The sequence below is a fragment of the Callorhinus ursinus genome, unplaced genomic scaffold (assembly GCF_003265705.2).
Source record: "Callorhinus ursinus isolate GAN/ISIS: 27379988/994484 unplaced genomic scaffold, GSC_fseal_2.0 scaffold9, whole genome shotgun sequence".
NCBI classification, from domain to species: Eukaryota; Metazoa; Chordata; class Mammalia; order Carnivora; family Otariidae; genus Callorhinus; species Callorhinus ursinus.
The window spans coordinates 12,323,230-12,350,750 of record NW_027397071.1 but is presented as its reverse complement, the minus strand read 5'-3'; positions in this window follow the sequence as shown (position 1 = coordinate 12,350,750).

Below are 27,521 nucleotides of genomic sequence, written 5' to 3'. Positions count from 1 at the left end.
TCTATAGATGGAGCTCAGGAATTCGAGCAGGCCGGCTTGAGGGCCAGTCCCTGACAGTCATTTCATTAACCTCTTAATAGTGATTGACTCTTTGGACCACATTTATTGTACTCTGATGGAGTTGCACTGTATTGAGAAGAAAGGCAAACCTCTTGTGAATTACACATTGCCCATCATTTCCTGTGAGTTGTTGTAAATACATATGCCTGAGTCCACCCCAGGAAATTCTCATTAGTGTGTCTTAGTGGAAACCAGGCATCTGTATTTCAGAACTCCCTGCCCCCCCAACCCAGTAAATCTGATGCTTGTCCATATTTAGAATCACAAGTGCAAACTATTGCTTTATGGGTAAATTTTGTCTTCTCAACAAGCTGGAAAATTCCTTAAGTTTTAAGACCTGCCTTTATATTTCTCTTGGTTACTCAACTGCTGTTACTAAGACAATGCTGAGCACATAGTGCCACTTGAATAATGTGATGCAGGGCACTATCTTACCAGTCCAGCCTTCTACCCCTGAGGACCTCTCTGTCCTGGAATAGGAAAAGGAGATAGCTGTAGTTATATATAGTTATAAAGCTGTATGTCACTATGTAATTATTACTATAAAACTACAGTTACATGTTTAATTATGACATGCATCTATAACACTACCTATAACATAGATATAACTACATATGGCACAAGCCACTCAGCTGTAGGAACCCAACCCAAAAGAACTGGACACAATGAAGACAGTTTTCTATCAGCCGTGGAGAGGAATGATAGCTGAGGAGCCTTGTACCCCAAGTTGTCACTGTAGAGAAAGCAATATCTCAAGCAGTGTTGAACATAGAAGTGATAAGAAATTAACAGACATTAGTAGTAAAAGTGCCCTGCAAATGGTATGGAGTGGCCTGAAATGAGCAGAAAGACAGCAGGATGTAGCAGAAGCTAGAGCAAGAGACATGAAAAGGTCAGGCAAAGGCACTGAGCAAAGGCTGGGCAGCATCCCTCCTTGGGGACTAGCGATGGGGGCTGTTAATCCTGCAGTCCTACAGGAAAACTGAATGGTGACCTTGCTCAGGACCACGAAACTGGTGAGGTCTAAGGCATGTCAGACTATGCACGTGAGCATAATTGGGGATTCTTAGAAGTACTGATGAAAGGTAACTCCCAAAATGATGGGTATTTCCTATTGGCTCAGGGGTGTTGTTGAGACTTGAGATAGGAAATAATGTGTGATTGTGAATGTATTCAACAGGTAAAAATTTCTGTCATATTAGTGACATACATTTTGTAGAATTAGTGAGTGGTTTTTTTTTTTCCTGAGGAGCAATGTAGAATAAAAATTGTTTCCTTTTTACCTCGTTTTATATTAAAAGGGGACCATGGGATTAAAAATAATAATCTATACCCACAAAGTGACTTCATTACATGTAAACATATTTGTTCATTCAGGTATTGGGCTTTAAAACATCTTCGTATACTGATAGGAAACTAAATACAATATAGTGAGTCCACAGCACACTCTAGTAGCTCATTCTTTAAATTGAACAAAGGGCCCAATAAGACTCTAAATACATTTCCTTCTCTATCCTATGGGGCAGATTTTCTCTGTTGTGTTTTTCTTCCATTCAAGATAAAAAGCTAAGGCCTCTTCCAATATTGTCTGTTTTTTTGTTGAACTTCTGAGCGGATCTTTAAGTATTTGGCCCTAATTTTTTTTGTTTGTTTCAATCAAATCACATAGAATTAAAATAACATGGTTGGGGCACCTGGGTGGCTCAGTCGTTAAGTGTCTGCCTTCAGCTCAGGTCATGATCTCGGGGTCCTGGGATCGAGTCCCACATCGGGCTCCAGTCCCACATCGGGCTCCCTGCTCCACGGGAAGCCTGCTTCTCCCTCTCCCACTCCCCCCTGCTTGTGTTCCCTCCCTCGCTGTCTCTCTCTCTCTGTGTCAAATAAATAAACAAAATCTTAAAAAAAAATAACATGGTTGTACTGTAAGAAATGATGTTTGTTTCTGTATGCCTTCTATTCTTCACTTAATTGCAAATAATCGCATCAGTGATTGTCTCTTTTTCCCTTTGCTTTCTTTTCTTATTTATCCCCACCCATGCACATTTAGTAAAACCTCTGAATGGGGAGGAGGAGCTATCTTATTAGATGCTGTTATTAGAGGAAAAGTGCCAATGTGGACTTTTGATTAAAAATATTTGCAGCTCTGTTTTCTTGGCCAGATTACATAATCATAGTGTACAGTTGTTTTTGTTTTGTTTTTTTTTTTTTTCTCCGCTCGATAGTTTCTGAACAAAGCCAATGTGGTTGCTAAGAGTACAGACTTGGGAGCGACCTCCTGGATTCAAACTCTGGCTTTGCCACTCAAGCTGTGTGACCTTGAACAACTTGTTTAACTCCCGTGGGCCTCAGTCTTCTCATCTCTGAAATTAAGATTTTTAACGACACTTCATGAGGCTCTCAAGGGGTAAAACATTAATATTTGTCAAGTGATTGTAGCCATGCCTGAAATAAAGTGTTATATACATGTTCAATCCAAGTGTCACATGCTTGAATAAAGTATAGGTGTTGCAAAATCATCATAAAAAATATGTATCTTCATCTCTGCCCTCAGTTCCTGGCACAGGGCTCTTAAATTCCTTGGAATTACTTGGGTGATTCGATTGTCTTTTGTTCCAAGGAGATATTGCCTAGTGGGCTCCTGCATAGGGGCTGAATGAGGGCAGTCACTGGAAAGACCACACCGTGATTAGCAGCTTGCAACTTCCAGCGCGCTGGGTGGTACAGTCAGTTAAGCAGCCAACTCTTGATTTCAGCTCAGGTCATGATCTCAGGGGCCTGGGATAAGCCCCACTCTGTGCTCAGTGGGGACTCTGCTTCAGGATTCTCTCTCCCTCTCTGCCCCTGCCCTTGCTCACTGTCTCTTTCAAATAAATAAATAAATCTTTAAAAAAAAAAAGGAGATTGGAACTTCTAGCCCCACACCTTATTCTCCAGGAAGGGGAGAAGGGCTGGAAATTGTGTTAATAATCTATCATGCCTACTTGATGAGACCTCCATAAAAATCTCAAAAGCACAAATTTCGGGGAGTTTCTAGACTGCTGAATCTGTAGAAGGGCTGGGAGGGTGGCACACTGTGGAATCCCTGCACCCCTTTCCTATGCCCTGACCTCTGCATCTCTTCCCTCTGGATGTTCATCTGAATCCTCTGTCATATCCTTTAATAATAAGCCAGTAAGGATAAGTAAGTGTTTTCCTGAGCTCTGTGAGCCATTCTAGTGAATTATCAAACTCAAAGTAGAGGTTTTGAGAATCCTGATTTATAGCCAGTAGGTCCAGAAGCACAGGTGACAACCTGGGACCTGCAATTGGCATCTGAAATTGAGGGAGAGAGGGTCTTGTAGGACCTACTTAACCTTAACCTTATGCTGTGAGATCTGATGGTATCTCTGGGTAGACAGTGCTAGACCTGAGTTAAATTGTAGGGCACCCAGCTGGGGTCTGAGAATTGCTTGATGTGGGGGAAAAAACCCAAATAGCTGGTGTTAGAAGTCTTGTAAGTAGGTGCGGAAAGAAGTGCAGGGAGTGGTTTAGCAATACAAATGCTATATAATTTTAGATAAAATGTACTTCCCACATGCTTTTCATAACATTATTTGAAACAGTGCATTAGTCCATAGCTATAATTATTCGTTTCATTCCCCAAGATTCAGAACTTCCAATAATGTGATATTATAAGCAACACTAGAATAACATGTATATAAATAAATATTTTACATATTTGTCATACTTATCATAGGGTCAGTTTCTATATGTGAAATTTATAGTCACAGCTTACACATTCATAAGGCTTCAGATGCTGAGTACAAATTTGCCACCAGTAGGTTGTGGCAATTGGACTTCCCCTGGTAGTTTACAAGAGAATATCTGCTTGCACCCACTTGCTCACTAACACTGGGAATCATCTCTTCTTTTTAATTCTGAATTTTGAAATAAACTTAGAATCACATATACTTGAAAAATCAGTACAGACAAGGTTGTGTACTCTCCATCCATAACTCTTATTAGATACATTCTTTGGCATTTTATGCCAGCAATTGAATACTAATTCTCCCTGACTTGATGCACATGTTAGCCAAGTGATAAAGAAAATATTTATTAAAATGCACATAATTGTACTAAATGTTTCAGGTCCTAAAACTTACTCCCAAACCTCAAACTGCACATGAACCTGGAACACCATGTTATTGTATAAAAGCCAGTTTTCAGACCACAGAGTGGAAATGAAAGACAATTACATGATCACATTTGTAATGTTGTGTTCAGTTCTAGAAAGCACACTGGAGAGGAAATATTGAAATTCTGAAGAAGGTGCATAAGGGAAGAACTATATAAGGGACAGATGAAACAGAGATGATTATAGGAGAAAAATAAAAACTGAAGGAGACCATAACTTATTCCTAACAATTATCATAAAGTGATATTGGCAGAAGGACTACAGTGCATTTGCATAGATAATTATGGCCAATATGAAAGTTATTCTAGGCATATTGTTATTTCATATATAAACAAAATGTTCATTGTTATTTTGCATAAAAGAGAAAACACTCCATTGAATAGAGGTGTATAAAGAGGAATAATAATAGCATCTAGCTCATAACAATTATGTTCATCACGTAATGCAGGGCCCAGTGTGCAGCTAATACTCAGTAAATAACAGCGATGTTATTCTTTTTATTCTTATCATTCTTGTTATTATTATTATAGTGATGGATTTACTGCTTTGGGGAATATTAGACCCATGAGCTTTTTAAAAAAGGTTTCAAGATTGGGGAGAGAATGTTAATAGGAGGCGGGAGGTTAGTCTGCATCAACACATTTCCTTCCAGATCTTAGATTCAACTATTATAATTATGGTTTTATTTATATTCAGTAAGATTATCATAGAAAAATTTTAAAATTAATCCAAGTCAGCTTTTCCTTAGACCTCCCTTCTCCTTCTGCCACTCTCTGGACAGAGGAGCAACTAACCCAAAGAGAAATGATACCAAAAAGGGGCAAGAGATGAAAGAAGAAACAAAGAGATTGGGTAATCCAAAAACTAATGAATGGCTTCCTGAGAAATCCAGGAATAATTCTGCTTTAGGGCAGAAAAAAAAAAAAGACCATGAATTATTTTGATGTTTTAATTTGACTGTGAAGGAATCATGCTGGACCAAACACATAATAATGTGTTTCTAATGCTCTTTCTTACCTTTGTGGAGCCATCTTTCCTATTTTCCAACTTCCACATGGGTAGTCATAGTCACCTTCGCCATCTGGGATCTGACTCTAATCAATTCATCTTGGCACCAGTGGAGTCCTAAAACTGTGTCTCATTTCCCCTGATAAATTACCTGTATTCAGTACTGTACTGAGATGGAATAACATTCCAATGAACTCTTGTTACAGCAATTCAAGTTTAATATGTTGCAACTCAAGAATAATAAGAGTTCATTTGAACAAGCTCTTTCAATCATATACCAAAATAAATATCAATAATGGAAATTCCAAGCAAGAATGGGGACTGGGAGATAATATCGGAGGTATGTCTTAATGCTAGACATAAAACAATGTGTTTATTAGAGAAAAGAAAATTGAGTTGGGGACTATGGCACGTTATGTTAAGATTAAAACTCAGTGAAGCACTGTTGGTGGACAAATAATTATTGAGTAGCCCCAGTACAGGAGTATTTAGTATGCTGTTGGCACAGGCCAGATCTATAGTCAGAGTTTGTCTTTTTCTCAATTGGTGCTGGGTGTTTTTCCACTGTTGTAGTTCTTCTGTGGATCTTTAGTACTTCATATATTGATGTTTTCCACTTTAGACCAAAGTCTAAATGTCATGAGGGATCAATTTTGAATCTTCATCAGTCTGACGAAGACTTGATATGGTATCTGAATAATGGGGATATGTCTGGAAAAGTACTGGACCTGAAATTTGTGGAAATCAAGACCTTATAGTTTGAATAGTTTCAACTGCACACTCCTTAGAAGTTATCCTATGTAGAATTGATAACTGAAGTCCTATCAATACATCTTGATAAAGATAGCAGATTCTATGCTTAATTTAGTGCTTTGAGGGTCAGGGAAGGATAAAGCTGTTATACATAATTTCTCATCATTTTCTGATTTAATTAACTTCACTGTGATACTCAATTTCAGGACTGAGTCCCTTTCCCTCAATGATATAAAGATCTCTTTTTAAACTAATTTTCTAATGCTTTAATACAGAAGTAACAATGTAGGAATGTATAACCAATTGCCTAAAGTTATTTCAAAATATAATTTCACCAAGAAAAATGAAATGTGGAAAGCTTGACTAATGAATAAATATAACAGAACAAAAGATCACCGTAGTGATAATTAAGTTTAATAAATTATTCCAAAAGAAAAGCCTGGGAGAATTAATAGAATAAAGCTATATTTTTTAGATTGTAAAAATGAGTTTCCCTAATTTTTATGCAATCAGTTGCTACGTGCAGAAGAAAGAGTAAAAAAAAAAAACTATATCAAAGGTTATAGTGTTTATAACAGAGCACATATTCAACAGACTGATGAGCATAAAAATTTCCTGCCATGAGATTCAGATTCCTTGGAGAAGAATTGGATGGCCGTTGACCATACATGTTCACTGGATCTGTAAGGCTGCACAAAACGGAGGACACTTCCCAGAGCCAAATTGATATTCCACGCATGATCATAATGCAGACATGCAAGAAACTGCGTTTGCCTATGGCAGCCCCTAGATGATCACAGCGTGCCTTTTCATGGATCTTGCAATCTGGAAAGTGTCAAGGGTTGCCCAGGTACTCTGAGACCAGCATTTAGATTCCAAGAGGGAATGAACAAGTAAAAATGTTATTTATTGATGGGTTTGCAAAAATTCTCACCTCTCGATTAAGCAACATTTTGGTTTTAATAAAGAAGCAAGGATCTTTTAAAAAAAAGAATTTCAAGCAATTAAAATATGTGATGGGGAAGGGTCTTTCTCTGAAACTATCAAAGGTATTTAGAGTTGGAACTTTCTAATAGGTAATTATAATTTCCTACAGCTGGGTGGGTTGACAGGTGGGTTGGAAGAGTTAGCATGAATCTCTCACATGGAATAAAACAATTGCAGTCAGGTGGGACTGAGGCACCAACGGCCTCCCTCCACTCACCACTCTGTATCTCAACAACTTGATCAAAACTCAAAGTTTTCATGAATTTTGGAAGTGAAACAAGGATGAATGCCACTGAAATAAATGTTATAAGAGAATTTCCAAAGAAAGTTTAGTATATGCCCTGGGATTTGTTGTCTTTTGGCCATCGCCATCCTACGGTCTGGTCTAGAGTCAGATAAGTTCCTCTTTGTTTTCATTTATTTTTCATAAGAGTTTAAAGCCATCTTTCTCTGGTGGTGTAGTGCTATGTGATGTGGTTAAGCAGTGTAATTTTCTTACGAATATCGTGCCTGCCTTCCATTCAAGTCAGTTTGCACAGCAAAGCAGATGCACAGAAGCTTGCCTGCCTACTTTGAACATCCTTACACAAAATTCTTGCCAGGAGACATAAACTGCTATACTCTGTGGTTCAGTTCTGATGAGGAAATTCAATGACTGCCTGAAGAATTGTAAACCTACATGTCTAAGTCAGTGTTCGATGCTATGACAAAGTAAACGGATATTTAAAACAATTTGTTATTTTTAATAAAGTACTGAGACTTGCAAGTTACTTTTTAACAGAATTTGGAGGGTTTGTCAAGCTAAAAAATTGGAGAGAACACTCATCAACATCACTGAGTTGTTCTTTTTCCTTTAGAACTGGTTTTGCTCAGTTGCATTTATGCCATCAGTCTAACTAGAGAGAACAAGAATAAGACACATCTATTAAAGATGTACTACCTTATTTACTGAAAATTTTGTCAAAGACATCACACCATATTTTTTTTATGAGAACCCAGGGGAAAAATGTTTAAGGTATCAATATTAAGAAAACATGTGCTTCTCCTGGTTTTCTGGTTTGTTCTAATAAGATTATAAATAACTGCATTGACTCGCTTTGACTGAATGGAAAATGTGAATTAAAGCCTTGGTCTCTTATTTAACATTTTATTATGGAAAATTTCAAATATATGCAAGATAAACTGGATAGTACATTGTACCCCCATGCATTCATCATTAAACTTCAATAATTATCCAGTGTTTGGTTCTTGTTTCATCTGAACGATCTCCCACTCTCCACAATTATCATTATGATGACAATTATTTTATTTAAAATATACATACATTACACTTCATGAATATCACCATGTAACCCAAAGCTTTATCATGATAAAGAACATTTCCATCTCCCTTACCAGTCCATCACATTTAATGACTGAATAGGTACTTTTGACATTTATCAATATTTTTAGAGAGGTCAAGGAAGGACAGAGGGAGAAGGAGAGAGAATCTCAGGCAGGCTTCACACCCTGCACAGAGCCAGACACGGGGCTCGATCTTATAGCCCTGAGTTCCTAACAACCCTGAGCTCATGGTGTGGGCTGAAATCAAGAATCAGATGCTTAACCGACCACCCAGGCGCCCTGCTCCTTTTGACATTTAAATCTGTTTTACTTACTTCTTCCCTCATCCACTTTCTTAGTTCCCTTTTACCCAGATACCTTCTACTTATTTTTACCTTTTTATATTATGCATATGTATTTAAAGTATTTTTTGGAGTAAAGTGTTTAAATAAATTCAAGAAAAAGGGAATTGTCAATGGGTTATTAATAAATGGAAGAAAGTTGACATATCTTTAAAAGAAAAGGTTATTTCTAAAAAAAAAGTAAAAGAAAAAGTTATTTCCTAAATACCTCTGAAAGTTCTATAATAAAAATGAATATGTAGAAGAAATGTAGGCACATATTCTTCCAGGAAAGCTATTAAGAATTTATGGAATTATGATATAAAAGCATGTTATTACTTTCAAAATAAATTTAAACTTAATTTAATAAGCAGACCCAATTTAATGACATTTAGAAGAAAATAAATGTCTAGAATTATGTCTTTTTATATAACCAGCCTATGCTAGAACCCTTTACTTTCATTTTTACTGGTTTACCCTTTGATCTCAAAATCTGTATTTGGTATAATAGGCTACATCCTTTCATGACAAGGCTTATTGCTTATGATTAGTTAATACTTTTTAACTAAGGTAATGCATTACTTTGGTTCACTAAATTTAATGACTTTATTTACAAAACTTCAACGTGATCTCTTCATAATGTAACTTTAAGATGTCTAGGTCAGAATAAAAATTGCTTCTTAAAATGTGCTTCCATAAAATATTTGGTTATATGGTTTAATAATAATGATGAAAACAAAAACAGAAGTAACCTATATAGTAATTGTCATGTACCAGCTGTATTCTAATTATTTGAAATATAACTTATTAAATCTTCATAAGAGCTTGTTGAGATATACGCAATTATCATCCCCATTTTATAATTGAGAGAATTCCCTATGCAGCTCAGAGGTTAAGCATTTAATCTCTAGAAACTGACAGGATGGAGTTGAGCCTCAGCACTAACACTTGCTAGCCATATGACCTTAGTCAAGTGCTTTTGTTGTCCAATGCTATGGAACTGTCAAAACTAAGTAAGTTACATGAACTCTCTTTCTTTTTCCTCCCCCCCCCTATATAGTGCTTCTTTCTCCAGGGATTCTCCATGTAGTTTGGGCTTCATAAAGCAAGGTGATCCTAGGCTATTCACACATTTATGTCTTATGACACAGATGTACATAAGCCTCCCAACACTATCTTTCTTAGTCATTAATATTTGGCACCCTGGGTATGCATGCAGTATCTAACCTCCTTAATTAACTTTGTATTATTTTTGTTTAAATCTACTATTTTAAGAAACCATTTTCTGAAAGGCAAACTTTTAGTTTTGATTCTTTGAATGAAGAATACCTACTCCTTTAATGCTCATATATCCAAAGGTGACATCTTTTCTGATGACTCTTATGAGTACATAGTCCCTGTTGTACCAATCCGTATAAGTGAAACAGTACAGAAATGTATTTACTTACAAATTAATTAAAGAGACCAATGTGTATAGATGACTGAAAATATAATAGCAAAATATAAAACAAACAGACGCTGAAAGAACTTGACTAAAATAATAAACATTTCAGACTTTTTCTAATGGATTAAGTGACTAAGAATATCTCAGGATTGGAAAAAAAAATCAGGTTATGTGCAGCGTGGACCACAAGAAAATTAAATCAGGGACACTACAGCTCAGTTTTCTGGGCATTGGGTGTTTCTTGGATATTAAAGTGAAAAAGCAAGGATATGAAGAAGAAAACTTTTATAAAAACTGGGAGGGCAAATATGGGGTTATTTTCATTCCACATTGGGCCATGAGGTAACTTGATGGGTTATGTGGACATCAGCCATTGAAAGGACACCGCGCTATCACCAGGAAAGGACAAGGTTATCCCACTTGTGGCTCATTGTTAACTCCTCCCCAACCCATCCATGCTGCTTTTAGAGTGTCAACACTTTTATTCTGTATCTGCAGAGTCTGTAGGACGTCAGGGTGAGTGGTGTGGGAACCACTCATTCTCTTTAACAACAATTTAAAACAGCTTATGACAAACCTCAGCGTCTGCCTCTGCATTTAATCAAGGGACTCCTAAAGGGATTATTTGTCCTCCTTTTTATCTTCTTTATCCATACTTTGAAAGCCAGGGCCAACACATCCCCTCTTCTCCTTCCTTCTTCTTTCTAGCTCTGCATCGTTGAGTGTAGTAAAGGCCAACTCCTCATCTTGCCCCTGAATCCCCCATCTGATCCTAATGGTCTTTGGAACACTCCCATCTGTTGTCTATCAATAGTCTTCCAAGAGTAAATCATCTATTCTTTTTTTAATATTTTATTTATTTATTCATTTGACAGAGAGAGGCACAGCGAGAGAGGGAGCACAAGCAGGGGGAGCGGGAGAGGGAGAAGCAGGCTTCCCGCCGAGCAGGGAGCCCGATGCGGGGCTCGATCCCGGGACCCCGGGACCATGACCTGAGCCGAAGGCAGTCGCTGAACGACTGAGCCGCCCAGGCGCCCCGATCATCTGTTCTTAACGTATACTTAAGAAAAACACAGTAAGATATTGTCTTCCTTTTTTTTTTCTTTATTCAAGTGTGAATTATATTAATTTAGTGTTGTTTTTACTAACACTGTGGCAAAGTCAACCCTACTCAAAAGTTTATAGGAGTTTGTGTACCTAGAAGGAGTACTGCCACGTGACCCCACCATCACCTTAGTACCCACTGTTAAAAGATAAACTGAGACATTTTTAAAACTTTGAAGAGTTTATTTGAGCAAAAATCTATTCCAGTCGGGTAGTGCCAAACCAGAAATTGTTAGGCGTTCTCCACCAACAGGAGTCAGAGAAAGGCGTATATAGGGAAGGTGTTATTATTGATTGGCTATAGTTTAAAGCCTCCTTAGCCCTTTGTGATTGGTGGTCCCCAGGTTTTGAGGCATTTTTTGGCTTAGATTTTGCTTTGCTTACATACCCCACCACAACATTAGAGTCACCTCAGTCTAATTGCCTCCTTATTTAATCAATCTAACACAACTCTACTATTTCTTACTTTGAGGTTCCTAGAAACAGTGCAATTTCACCAGACGTTTCCTATTAAAATGCCAATTGTTAGCTGGGAATAAAAGTGGGAAATTTAAGAGGATCTTCCCTAATACATATATTAGCGCAAAACAGTTTACTTTTTTAAAAGGCTAATAAAAAGATCATGCATGGAAGGTTTCTACCTTGGGAGTGCATAGTGAAGATAAGATTACAAACAAAAGGTAACCTCTATGTTCAATGTTCACTAGCCTATGGATACAAAATAGGTCAAAAATTGGCCAGTGGCCAAATTACAAGGGCTGGAAGTTCCCTCTGCTTGGCTGCAAACCTCAGTATGTCCTTCACCAACAGACCACAAGGGGGTGCCTCCTGGGCACTCACAGGCATTCAAGCAAGCACTCTACCACCTTCAGCCACTCTGTACCCTGAACAACATTCTTGGAAGTCTCTTCTGCATCCAGCTGCCCACCCCCCGCCCCCGTTGTTGTTGTTGTTGTTGTTGTTGTTTTCCATGCCATCTAGCCCTGTGTTAGTGAGAAGTATTCCTTCAGTTCCACTGGGCCATGCAAGACACAGAGGATTCTGGTAGATTGTCAGCTCGTGGCTAAGAGGGAATGTGCCAATCTTCTGGGTACCCACACTCAGAGTGGGCTTGCTGCTTAAGTCTGATTTTTCTTACATCACACACAGAGCCATTTTATCTTCAGGGTACCTGTGTGTACTTAAATTAACTTGGAATTGGGGAAATTCTAGAATTGCTGTCCTGCTGATCTCAGAACTATTTAAATTCTCTTTTGCCTGGCTTTTCCTTTTTCCTTTGTGATGCATTTTCACTTGCAGACCCAGTAGTGCCTTGCAGAACTTTAGCTTTTATTGGCAGCTAGTCTGTCTTCTACAAATTTTATGTATCTGAACTTGGATTGAAGACATGGTACAATTTATTTTCTCCCTGTAGGAGGCTCCATGGAAATCATAGAAAGCAGTGCATGTGGACAGATACTTGGTTTTGAAAGAAAAGATGTTGGCTAAATTTACATGACTATTTGAGACCAGGTGACACCCCATTTCCATAACCAATGGAATGGTCTTTAGAGATGCAGTCTTATAAATAAAGAAAATGACACCTAAAGCAGCCAAATATTTTTTTTAAATCTCATATACATCCGCTGATGACAGTGTCCAATGTCATCTCCATTCTGCTTGATCCCTTGGAATACATAAATTCACATGAAGGGTAGACAGTAAAAAAGGAAGAAGACAGAGAAGAGAAGGGGTGTGCAAGTTAGTGTTTACAAAAGGGCCAGCATTTGATTGTGAGCTTAGCTTCTTGAAAATGGGAAGGGAAAGCAGCAAATGGAAGAAAAATCATCACTACTTCAGACCTTTAAAAAAGATGTCCATGAACATATGTATGTCAAGGACACAAAATAGAAAGTTTTTATTAAAAACATTATCAGTAGATGATTGTAGGCACAATAAAAGAATCACTGCTACTTTAAAACATAGCTTTTAATTCAAATGGTGCCGAATCAAGATATAATTAGGGCCAAAGTCTAGCTCCCGTGGTACATATGTCAGAAATTTCACTCCAAAGAATGGAGAAGGCATTCTGGACAAAGCTTATCCTTATGGCACCTTTTTATGTTTATTTCAGTCCTTTCTTTCTCCATTTTTCCTATACTTTCTGCTTATTGCTGAGCCTGTGTCCATGTACTAAATAAGCAATTGTGCCTTCACTGATACTTCAAAATGTCCCACACAAAGGAAAAGACAAACAGCATAAGATCGCGCGGTCCCTATGTTCTTTTTGACAGAAAGGATGAGAAACGCCACTCAAAAACATAATTTCACAATAAAAATGTTGACAAAGCAAGGCCTTTCCCACGTTATACAGCCTACGTTCCTGCCAATAACAGTTGCTGAGATGACAAGAAAAGGATTAAGTGAGCATTTGCTTAAAGGTGTTTTCATATAATAGTAGTTCCACCTGACTGAAAATACTGGGCCACCTGAGTGAAAATCACTTCTCCACTGCCATAAAATAGGAATTTATGTAATCACCTGGAATTGCATTAATTCATTGTAATTGGTGGACAATATGCTCATGTGTTATGGACTGAAAAATAACATCAATACATTTATGGAGCTGGAGGCCTTTTTTTTTTTTACTTCCTAATGAAATTAATTACATATAACAATTTTATTGAGTTTTTATTCTTCCATTTTGTCCTTACTTAATGAATCTTTTATAATTTATAAAGTAAATTATAATTCATGAATACCTGATTTGAAAATCAACTGAAATCACTAAGGAAGGGAAAATAAATATGTGTAACCCCTTATTCAGACATTATTTGCAAGCACATTTATAAACATGACTGTTTATATATAGTATGCTAAATGTCTATGTACAAATATAAATGCAAGAATGGATACAATTATATGGCTATCAACCAGTAAAACATTCAGTGCACATTATACTTTGTGGAATATATTTTGCCTGGATGAGTTGAAACAGATTGTATAACAAAATGAACATGGCAAAAGTGGGTTTTAAGTCAGGAAACAGAACAGTAAAGCAATTTCCTGAGTTATTTAAATGCTTTCAATGAGAAATGTCATTACATACTTGAGTTACACTGGCATATAATTACATGAGCATCACCAATAACAATGTCTTACTAAGAAAAACAGAAGTTATTATAGAAAAATTATTTCCCATCATGAATCTTCCTTTTAAGCTCAGGTAAATACACACAAAGAGGATTTGCATGTTTTCAAAATTAATTCCAGTCATTAAACCATCAATTATTATGATTTTAAAAAGTTTGTTTCTAATTACATTTTTAAAAATCTTCCTTAGTCTTAGTAATACTGTGTGTTAAATGTGAAATAGCAATAATTATTTACTGAGAGTTAAATTCAAGTAATATTTTTATTCAAAATTATTATAATTACAGAGAAGGTAGTAAAACCATAGGTCACATTTTTAAAAAATATCTATTGTTTTTTGTATTAAAATTAGATATTTCCTAAAATTCCAAGATATTTATTCTATAGTTATAAATAATTTAGAATGTACAAAATCACAAGTGACCATTTCTCCCACTTTAATGATGATGAAGATCCAGATTCTACAAAATCATAACATTGAGTTCATTAGGAGCCGAGGTCACAAGGTAATCAGACAAAGTGAATTTTTAGTGCAACAAAACCACTGAGTAGAGCAGGATATATGAAGTGTTTTACCCTTTAGTAGAGTATGGGAGGAATTGAAGGTAATTATAAAAGTGGATAAGAAGAAAACTAATATTTTGGGGCACCTGGGTGCCTCAGTTGTTAAGCATCTGACTTTGGCTCAGGTCATGGTCCAAGGGTCCTGGGATTGAGGGGATCGAGCCCCGCATCGGGCTCCCTGCTCGGCGGGAAGCCTGCTTCTCCCTCTCCCACTCCCCCTGCTTGTGTTCCCTCTCTCGTTGTGTCTCTCTCTGTTAAATAAATAAATACAATCTTAAAAAAAAAAAAGAAGAAGAACTGATAGTTTAATGAATTCTTTAAGACCACTACAGACCAGAGTATCAGTTTAGAATCCCTGGGAGTCCCAGATACACAAAAGTCAATCAGTAACAAATGACCTACTCTTTTCCATTGGTTTTCACTGGTGATTACAAGAAAGGCTGTGAGTAAGGCAAAGACAGGAGAAAGCTCCCCTCGGTGGTGCACAGAAGGTGTTTGTTTTTTATTTCATATGAAGCAAAAATTATTTGGCACTAGAAAAGTGAAAGGATGTCACTTCCAAAACAAGATTCATTGCTTTTGGGCAAGTAGTAGAAATACAAGCCCTCTAGGGGTGCCTGGGTGGCTCAGTCATTAAGCGTCCAACTCTTGGTTTCGGCACAGGTCATGATCTCAAGCTGAGCACGAAGTCTGCTTGGGATTCTCTGTCTCTCCCTCTCTCTCTGCCACCCTCCCCCCCCTTATGCACTTGTGCACACTCTCTCTCTCTTTCAAATAAATAAATAAATAAATAAAACCTTAAAAAAAAAGAAATACAAGTCATCTGCTCCTGGAGGACAGGGAAAAAGCCTTTCAGCCCCTTGCTTGCATGCAAAAGTTGGCTGCTGCTGCAAAGAGACAGGTGAAAAAGCCATCTGCCACTGGAGGAAAGGCAGAAAATCCATGTGAGACAGGACCTTCCACCAATACAGAATACATAGCTGAGGCTGCGAAGCCGAAGGTGGAGGTGGGGAGGGGGAACACAGGACCCAAGTTTATACCAGGTATAGAGCAGAGCCTAGCTGCCACTGGGGAGGCAGGAGCGTAGGCAACAAGAATGCTGAGAAAACGCCACCACTGAGACTGGAACTGGAGCAAGAGAAGCTTGACTCTTACCTGACCATGAACCTGACACAGAGTAATAAGCAACATCAGTCGATCACCGGGGAGGGGGAAGAGTAAGGAGAGACTCTCTCCACGGTACATGTGTGCAGGGCCTGTCGAAAGCTGAGGATGGAGCATGGGGCAGACCAACTGAGAAAAAGCCCTTTATGCCCATATGAAGCACAGGGTAATACAAGCCCACCACTGAAATGTACCATCAGTAATTATAGCCACAGTAAAACTCAAAGCCAGCTCAGCTACTGATTAGATTGGCTTGGACCCCCATAAAATGCCTGACAGAAGAGATACGCCCATTTCTGGATATAAATGCTATTTATCTCTGCCTCTAATGTTCGGTGACACCCAACATGGAGCATTCAATCAAAGAATGTACTCTTGACACTTGGGCAATGCCAGGGTCGACCCCTTCGCAGTTGAAAATCTGCATGTAACGTTTTACTTCCCCAGACGTAACAACTAATGGCCTACTGTTCATCAGAAACCCTACTGATAACATAAACAGATGATTAACACATATTTTTTATGTTATAGGTATTATATATTGTATTCTTACAATAAAATAGGCTAGAGAAAAGAAAATGTTAAGAAAATCATAAGGAAGAAAGATACATCTATGGTACTGTATTTATTGAAAAACCAAGTCTGCATATAAGTAGACCCATGCAGTTCAAACTTGTATTGTTAGAGGGTCAACTGTATTATGAGAGGCACAAAACAACATAACAAAAATGATCTATTGTCAAGAGAAAAAATGGTCAACAGAAAGAAGCAGACATGGCTCAGAAATTAGAACTATCAGAGAAATACTTTTAAATGACTATGATAAATGTGTTAAAAATTTCTTTTTAAGATTTATTTATTTTAGAGAGAGAGAGAGTGCAAGCAAGGGGGGAGGAGAACAGGGAGAGGGAGAAGCAAACTCTGCTTCATTGAGCACAGAGCCTGATGCAGGGATTGATCGCAGGATTCTGAGATCATGACCTGAGCAGAAATCAAGAGTCCAATGCTTAACCGACTGAGCCACCCAGGCGCCACAAATGTGTCAAAGATTTTACTGGGAAAGGTGACCAACAAGTATGAGCTGTGATGAAATTCAGTAAAGAAATGAAATGAAAGCTTGAAGAAAAGATGAACTAGAAATGCTAAAACAAAACAAAACATGGTATCAGAGATGGAGAATCACTGCAATGGAGTTTTAAAAGCAGACTAGCTATAGCAGAGGAAACAACACACAGAACTATAAAAACTGAAACCAAGAGAAAAAAGAATAAAAAACAGAAACATGTTTTCTATATCCATAGGACAAATATAAAACAGTCTAAAATATACCAATAGCTGGACTTCTGGTAGGAGAAGAAATTAAGTAACAGATCAAAAGAAATGTTTTAATAAATAATGCCTGATGATTTTCTAAAATTAATTTAAAAAGGAAAAACACAGATCCAAGAATCTCGGAGAACTCAAGCAGTAAGAATACGAAGAAAAACTATGCTAAAATCCAATGGAAATAGAAAATCTTGAAAGAAAAAAAATGTTTATAAAGAAGTAAAGTTAAGACATCTCATCAAAAAGTAGACGATATCTTGAATGTAGTAAAAGAAAAAAAATAAAGTGACATCTTTAAATAATGAACTATAAAATTGGCAAACTACAATTGTATACTGAGAAAATAAACTTTTCAGAAATTAAGACAAAATAAAGATTTTTCAGAAATACAGAAACAGTTCATTAGCTGGCATCAGATAGGAACTACAAGAATTGTTCAAATGTTTTTCAGACAAAAAGAAAATGATAGATGGAAATTGGATCTAAACATAGAAATTAAAAAATCAAATGTGGGAAAATATAAAAGTATTTAATATTTTAAAAAGATAGCTCCATGAAGAAAAATAGAACAATGTATTTCATAAACATGTAGAATTTATAAGCAAGTAGAAATAAAACACACAGGGAAAAAAGCACAGAGGATTGAATGGGCAGTGGAATGTATACTATTGCAAATGACAGTTATAACTGAGATAAAGTAAAGATGGACTGTAATTGGTAAAGAAAGTTTTTAATTGGTGCAACCAAAAAGTCAGTAGTGATAAAAAAAAAAGGAAACAAAAATTACTGTATTGACATCCAGTTTCAGCTCTGATATGTAAAGAACCTGAAATAATCACCTCCAACTTTTTGACAAAAAACAAAAGCTGTACAACCAGAAATTCAGTAACTTGTCTCAGACTCCCCAGAGAACAGAAAATGCAGGGCAAACTGCCACCCCAATATCTGAAGATAAGGTTAAGTCCATAGTGTCACAACCAAGGTTTGCTTATCTAGAGCACAGGACGTTGAGATACATAAATAGCAATTTTGACAAAAAGCTGACGGCTGAGTGTACACTATTGGGAAAGCAAGAAACTCCTGGGGCAGCAATCTCATAGGTCCCCCTCTTTAGTGTGCCTTATGTCCAGGAACCTCACTGGATTACAATCCTGAAGATCTGAGAAATATCCCCTCAGTGGTCAGACTGATGAAGGGGAAAAGCAGTCCTTGTCAAATGAGACAAATGAGCAAGGAAGAAAAAAAAATCTCCATCCAATATTGGAAAGGATAAAAAGAATTTAACGGTAGTTTCTACAGACAGTAAAAATGCTAAGAAAGGGATATTATGAACAATTTATATTCATAAATTTGACAGATTAAATGGAAAAATGTCTGAAAATTAAAAATCTGTCAAAGTTCAATGAAAAAGAAATAGATAAACTGAGTAGTTCAATATCAGTTAAAGCAGTTGAATAGACCAATTGAATTTTTAACTTAAAGCTTTCCCACAAAAAACCCTTAGTCCCAGATGGCTTCACTAGTGAATTCTACCAAATATTTAAGAAAAAATTCTACAAAGACTCTTCCAGTAAACAGAGGTATTAAGTGATACTTACCAATTCATTTTATGAGGCTAGGTTTTACTTTGAAATCAAACTGAAGATATTACAAGAAAAGAAAATGACAGACCAATATCCTTTGTAAATATGGAAATAAAATTCCTTGGCAAATATTAACACAGTCCATAAAGTGGAATTTATTCTAAGAATGAAAGGCTGATTCAAAAGTCATAAATCAATCAATGTAAATTACTATGTTAACACATAAATAAGGAAAACATGTTAATATGAAAAGATTCAGAAAAAAATATTTGAGAAAACTGAGCAGCCATGCAAGACAAAAAAAGAAAAGAAAGAAAGAAAAAACACAAAACTGTCAGCAAACTAGAAATTGGAGAAAAATTTCTCAAGTTGATATACAACCTATAGCTTATACTTGATAAGAAATGGCTGAATTATTTTCCCTTAAGATCAGAAACAAGCTAAGAACGTCTGGTCTCGCCACTTCCATTCAACATTTTATTCCAAGTCTTAGAAAGTGCTATAATGCAAGAAAAAGAAATAAAAGTCAAATGGATTGAATAGAAGTAAAACTGCCTTTAATGGAAGGCAACATGATTTCATTAGTAAATGATCCCAGGGAGTCTAAAAATAAACTTCTAGAACTAATAAGTGACTTAGCAAGGTTGTAGGATACCATGTAAAAACTCAGTTGCACTTTTAAATATTAGCAAGGAGCAATTGGAATTGAAAATTTTAAATCTCATTTACAATACTGTCGAAAATTATGCAAATCATCTGGTATAACATTAACAAACTATGTGAAAGACCAATACATGAAAACTAAAAAATATTGCTGAGAGAAACTAATGAAGATTTAATTAATTGAGAAATATATTATGTTTGTGGGTTGGAAGATTCAGCAGTGCTATGATACCAGTATCCTCTGAGTTGACCTATAGATTCAATGTAATTCTAATCAGACATGATTTCATTTATGTAAATAATTAAATCAAGTTATATTTTGAGAAGTTGGTGGTGTAAGTCAGGATAATTTTTAGTCTGGTTCCAGTGATCAAAATAAGACACGAGGCAGGCACTAAGCTGCTGGTAATGTTCTTTCTTTTGATCTATTGCTGTTTACAGGAGTGTGTTTGCTTCATGAAAATTCATCAAGTTGGATACTTAAGATACACTCTTATTTCTCTATGTATATTATTTTTTAAAAAAATATTATGTTTTTAAAAAAAACTGTCTTCAAAAATGAAAAAAAGAAAAAGAAAGGAAAAAGAAGACTGGTGGTAATTTGAAGTTCTAACTTGGAACAAATCCTCTGATTTTATATCACTCTTATTGTATCTAATGGTTCTTTTTAGTTGCATAACCAGTACTTTTTTTTATTTAGTGATTCATCACTTACATACACACCCAGCTCTCATCATAACATCACAACAGGCACATGAGCCACCTAGACAGCCTTTTTTTTTTTTTAAGATTTTATTTATTTATTTGACAGACAGAGACAGTGAGAGAGGGAACACAAGCAACAGGCGGAGGGAGAGGGAGAAGCAGACTCCCCACCGAGCAGGGAGCCCGATGCAGGGCTCAATCCCAGGACCCTGGGACCATGACCTGAGACAAAGGCAGATGCTTAAGGACTGAGCCACCCAGGCGCCCCTAGACAACCCTTTAAATCAATCTTTGTTTCAATTTGATGCCCATGAGGTTGATAAGTCAGAAGCAAGGAGAAATTTTTGAGACCTGGTTATGTTTACAATTCTTTAATATTCTGCAGCTAATGAATAGCAGACAGAATTTCAACCTTGCTGTCTACACATTAGGGCAGGAATTAATGTCCCATGCAAATAGTGTCTTAATGCCCAGATCTATAATATTCTTTTAAATTTTGTCCTCACCTTGGACACAATTATTTAAAATTATTGCTCTGATCATGAGAAAAGTTTTATATAAGTGGGATTCAATTTAAATGAGACTCAAATCAAGCTTTATCCTTTGTAATAAACAGGGAGTAATAAACAAAATTAAGTAGACATTAAAAAGAGGGAAAATACCGTGGAACAATCTTTAAAAGATATTTAACTTGGATTACTTAGTTTCTAGAACAAAATTGTTATAATTCATTTTTAATGCCCTGTAGTAAGCAGATTTGTCACCATTATTATAATTTAGTCCTGAGAAACATTATTTAAACTACAAAAATAATGGCCTCCGTTCAAATTCTAGGGCATAGAGCTTGCAATACTGGTTATGCAACACCATAAGAGACTCTTAACAATAGAGAACAAACTGAGGGTTAATGGAGGGAGATGGGTGGGGGTTGGGCTAAATGGGTGATGGGTATTAAGAAGGGCACTTGTTATGATGAGCGCTGGGTGTTGTATGTAAGTGACGAATTACTAAATAAAAAAAAGTACTGGTTATGCAACTAGAAGAACCATTAGATACAATAAGAGTGATATAAAATCAGAGGATTTTCATTTTAAAGGATTTCATTAAAATCAGAGATGAAATAAATACAGGTGGCATTTGGTTTTCCTAATAGATGTTGTAGGGGGAGGAGATCTCTTTCATCTGTCCCTACCCTTCTCCTCAAACAGCACTCCCTGGTAATCAAGGATAATGATTATGTCAGTTCCAAGTGACTGGTTGGCCAAAGGTGAGTTCCTAAACAAGGCTGCACTGTCCTATATTCTGACTCTCTTTTTACAAGGAAGCATGCATCCAGGTAAATTCTTTCTGCCTGGAAGTAAGCTTGTAGTGATGTGGCAGAGGGTCCCTTCACTCTTACTTGACTATAAGAATGGGTAGATTATTAAAAACCTTTGTGCCTCTGTTTCCTTATCTATAAAATGGGGATAATAATGAGGTTAAGATCTGACTGCATTAAATAAAGTGCTAAGTATAGTGCTTGGAAGATAATAAGCAACAATGTTGGTTATTATTATTACTACTACTTAGAGTTCAGGCATAAAACTCTTTGCTATAACCCCGTTTATTAAGAATTCTGTAGTGGATTATTGAGAATTAACCTAGTTATTAGCCTAGCAATTCCTCAATTCCTCATTTGCTATTGTTCAAGGTTATAAACAGCATGTCCCTTTAGACCTTGATAAGGAAGAGAATAATTGCCCTGGCAGTATTTTGTATTTCTAGGTTTCTTAAGCAAATATTACCTATCAATAACCCAAATACTAAATCTCCAACTGAGGCATATGTACAGCAGGGCCATAAAGCATTTTGGCCTGGATCTACTAAAATTTCTAAGCTATGGCACCTAAAAATTTATTTTTTAATAGCTTATTTTTTAAATTGAGGTATAATTGACATATAACATTATGCCAATTGCAAGGCTACAACATAATGAGGCCATATTTGTATGTATTGTGAAATGATCACCACAGTAAATCTAGTTAACATCCATTACCTTACATAGTTATAATTTTTTGTGTGTGATAACAGATTTTAAGACTTACTCTCTTACAAATTTCAAATATGCAATACAGTATTATTAACTATAGTCATCACCATGACTTAACTCTTTTATAACTGGAAGTTTGTATCCTTGGATCCCCTTCATCCATTTCTCCCACCCTCGACCCTGTACCTCTGACAACCACCAATCTGTAATCTGTATCGGTGAGCTTGTTTTTGGTGGTGTTGTTTTTAAGTCTATATATAAGTGAGATCATACAGTATTTGTCTTACCCTGTCTGACTTATTTCACTTAGCATAATGCCCTCAAGGTCCAACCATATTGTCACAAATGGCAAGGTTTCATTCTTTTTTATGACTGAATAGCATTCCATTCTTGTGTGTGTGATATGGATGAATGGATAGATAGCTGATAGATAGATAGATAGATAGATAGATAGATAGATAGATAGATAGATGATAGATAAATAGATAGATGACAGATGATAGATAGATAATAGATGATAGATGATAGATAGATAGATGATAGATGATAGATAGATGATAGAGAGATAGATAGATGATAGATAGAGGATAGATAGATGGATATTCATTCATTCAGTGATAGACACCTAATTGTTTCCATATCTTAGTTATTGAAAACAATGCTGTAATGAACATGAACATGAAGGTGCATATGCCTTTTCAAGTTAGTATTTTTGTTTTCTGTAGATAAATACCCAGAAATGAAATTGCTGGACCATAAGGTAGTTCTAATTTTAGAACTAAAACTAAGTTCTAGTTTTAATTTTTTGAGGAACCTTCATACTGTTTTCCATGGTAGCTGCAGCAGTTTGCATTCCCACCAACAGGGCATGAGGGTTCTCTTTTCTCCACATCTTTGTCAACATTTGTTAATTCTTTTTTTATTTTTATAATAGCTATTCTAAAAGCTGTGAGGTGATATCTCACTGTGATTTTGATTTTGATTTTCCTGATGATTAGTGATATTGAGCATCTTTTCAAGCACCTGTTGGCCATCTGTGTGTCTTCTTTGGAAAAGTGTCTATTCAGACCCTCTGTCCATTTTTTAATCGGATTGTTTGATTTTTTGCTGTTGAGTTTTATGAGTTCTTTATATATTTTGGATATTAACCCTTTATCATATATATATATTCATATATATATATATGTATATATATATATATATATATATATATGTTTTGCAAGTATATTCTCCCATTCAATAGGTTGCTTTTTCATTTTGTTGTTGGTTTCCTTTGCTGTGAGAAGCTACTAAGTTTGATGTAGTCCCACTTGTTTATTTTTGCTTTTGTTGCATTTGCTCTTGGATTCAGATCCAAAAACTCATTGCCAAGACTGATGTCGAGGAGCAGACCACCTATGATTTTTTCTAAGATTTTTTTTAATTTTCATGTCTTACATTCAAGTCTTTAATCTATTTTGAACTAAGTTGTGTGTATGGTATAAGATAGCAGTCTAGTTTATTCTTTTGCATGTGGCTGTCCAGGTTTCCCAACATCATTTATTGAAGAAAATGTCCTTTGCCATTATATATTCTTGGCTCCTTTGTTGTAAATTAATTGACCATATAAATGTGGGTTTATTTCTGGGCTGTCTATTATATTCCATTGAACTATGTGTCTGTTTTTATGCCAATATCATACTGTTTTGATTATTATAGCTTTGTAATATAGTTTGAAATCAGAGCTTGTGCTACCACCAGCTTTGTTCTTCTTTCTCAAGATTGCTTTGACTATTTGGAGTCTTTTGTAGCTCCATACAAATTTTAGGATTGTTCATTCTATTTCTGTGAAAAGTGCTATTGGAAGTTTGATAGGGATTTCATTGAATCTGTATATTGTTTTGGGTAGTATGGATATATTAACAATCTTAATTCTTCCAATCCATGAGCATGGAATACCTTTTCATTTATTTGTGCCTTCTTCAATTTCTTTCATTAATGTCATAATTTTCACTGCACAGTTCTTTCACTTTCTTGGTTAAATTTATTCATAGGTATTTTATTCATTTCGATAGAATTGTAAATGGGATTATTCTCTTAATTTCTCTTTCCCCGATAGTTCATTATTAGTGCACATAAATGCAACAGATTTTTGTTATTGATTTTGTATCCTGCAACTTCACTGAATTCATTTATTAGTTCTAAGGTTTTTGATGGAGTTTTTAGGGTTTTCTATATCTGCAAATAGTGACAGTTTTACTTCTTCCTTTCCAACTTCGGATGTCTTTTATTTATTTTCCTAATGGCTCTAGATAGGATTTCCAGTACTACGTATTGGAAAGTAGTGAAAGTGGGCATCTTTATTTGTTCCTGATTTTAGAGGAAAAGCCTTTAGCTTTTCACTGTTGAGTATGGTATTAGTTGTGGGCTTGTGACACATGCCTTAATTATGTTGAAGTACTTTTCTCTAGACCCATTTTGTAGATAGTTTTTAGTCATACATGGATATTGAATTTTGTCAAAAGCTTTTCCTGCATTTTTTGAGACAATTATAGGATTTTTATTTTTCATTTTGTTAATGTGGTATATCACGTTTATGATTTGAGGATGTTGAATCATTCTTGCATCCTTGGCATAAATCCTACTTGATTATGGTATACAATCCTTTTAATGCATTATTGAACTTGGTCTGTTAATTTTTTGTTGAGGATTTTTGCATCTATTTTCATCAAGGATATTGGCCTGTAATTTTCTTTTCTTGTGTTCTTGTCTTGGTTTTTTTTGTTGTTGTTGTTTTGTTTTTTAAGTAATAAAAATTTATTGAGAATTCCTGGAATGGTGGTTATCACCTCCCGACCCGGAGGAAGGAACAAACACTATGGGCAATCACTCCAAAATCACAGTCCCAACACCCCTGGCCAAAACAGGGAGGAGCAAAATCATTCCCTCAGAAACCGGTCACATTTTGTTCATCCACGAAGGGTTGGGAGGACAGATGCAGGAGGGACAATCACATGATACTAGACTTGTTAAATGAGTTTGAAAGTCTTCCTCCTCTTCTTATTTTTTGGAAGAGTTTGAGAAGGATTGCTATTAATTCTTCTTTGAATGTTTGGTAGAATTTACCAGTGAAGCTGTCTGGTCCTCGATTTTTGTTTGTTGGTTGCTTTTTTAGAAGTTTCTTAACCTGTCAGTATCACCTGTCCTTTTCTGTAAAATGCAGCTGACAGCACTTAGGACAGAATCTGGAATCTGATATGCACTCACCAGAGGTAAACTACCATCCTTAACATTATCAGTTCCAGCCAGAGATTTTGACACTTTTTAAAAAATATATAGATATTTTAATTTTTAACTATTAAAATTAGAAATAAGAATCCAAAGAGCAACCTAGAACCTCTATAACTCAGAGTTAAAAATTGTTGGTGATGAAAAAATCCATACAATGTTCACCCTTTGGGCAAGTTTAACATTATACTGTAGCAGAATTGATACCTCTGCTGAGAGTTCTGTGGAGTCATTTCAGAATTTTGGAATAATTTCCAAATGTACCTATACCAGGAACACCATGAAATCCATACTTGCATCCTGACTATTTATAGCATATAATGAAACTAAGATGCAGAACAAGTCTTACAGAGGTCCTTTCACAAGATGCACTAGATACAGAACCTCAAGCAGCCATAGGATGTCACAGAGAGAGGAGCCTTAGAGATACATTCTGAGTTGCCTTACACAACTCATAGCTGTGTTTTAACTTATATAAAAGAGGTATGGTGCTAAGCATATGGTAGCTATGCGGTAAATATTTGGTGAATGTATAAATGGGTGAGTGAATGCAAAAAGGGATATTTTTTTTAAAAGATACATTGGTGACAAATCTCACATTCACATTTCCCTGTATGTTGTCTGAACTGTAATAAATTTTTAGTTGCTTCAACATGCCTTTAAGACTTCTCCTTTATTTTGGTGATTTATAACATAGAACAACAACAAATTAATTACCGGTGGAATATGTGTAATTAAAGCTCTATATTAATATTCTTGAGACCTGAGAATGTTTTTCATCATTGTACCCCTGTGTTCAAACTTACTGATCCCATTGGTTGCTGCTTTTTTTTTTTTTAGTAGAAATAAACCAAGATCAAATGTGCATGTATTCTTGCCCACTATGATTTCTTGGTCCTAATAATCATTTCCTACATGCATATTATAATTAGGTTAATGAAATTTTTAACCAGCACTTTTTTTTTTTTAGATTTTATTTATTTATTTGACAGAGAGAGACAGTGAGAGCAGGAACACAAGCAGGGGGAGTGGGAAAGGGAGAAGCAGGCTTCCCACTGAGCAGGGAGCCTGATGTGGGACTCGATCCCAGGACCCTGGGATCATGACCTGAGCCGAAGGCAGACACTTAACAACTGAGCCACCCAGGCGCCCTTTAACCAATACTTTAAGCAATGTTTGAAGAGAGTACTTACTAGGACTTTGAGATTCTAATAAATCCTTTATTCCTTCTCAGGGCAGAGATCCTTCAAATTTACGTAGAATATAGCTCATTCAATCAAAAATACCTTGGGAAGATTATACTCCATCCCACATACTTGGTTGGGCACAGCAGAAATCAAGGCAAGTTCGGTCCTTGACTTTTTGGAGGTTAAAGTCTCCTACCCTATTATTAAGAATTCTGTTTCTTAACCAACATGGACCTCCAAATTCTTGGCCATAGCCCATGTGTTTCTTCTGTACTTTAAAGGGTTTTTTGGTCTGTAGTCATTAAAACAAATTCTAGGTAAAAAGGCTGAAAAAAGTCTCTCAAATCTATGGAAATAAATCTACTCAAGTTTCAGAAACAGATGCAACCACAAACTAGAAATGAGGAACCTCTTGTTTTCGCTTTTCTGTATTCTAGTGAGGGACATCAACCTGTTATACTTAAAATAAATTTATGATACATATTTTAAAAGTTAAAAACTTTGAGTAAATACTGTGCCTTTTTTCCCAAATACATATCTAAATCATTTTTTCAGATGTGTATACTTACCTATGTTTACTGTATTTATTTTCAAAATGGAAATATGAATATATTTTCAAATGTGTATTTGACCTCAAATACTGTGACTCTCCTTCTTTTCAAATATATGTTTAACTGCTTCTTATATATGTAAGTCATTCATAGCTT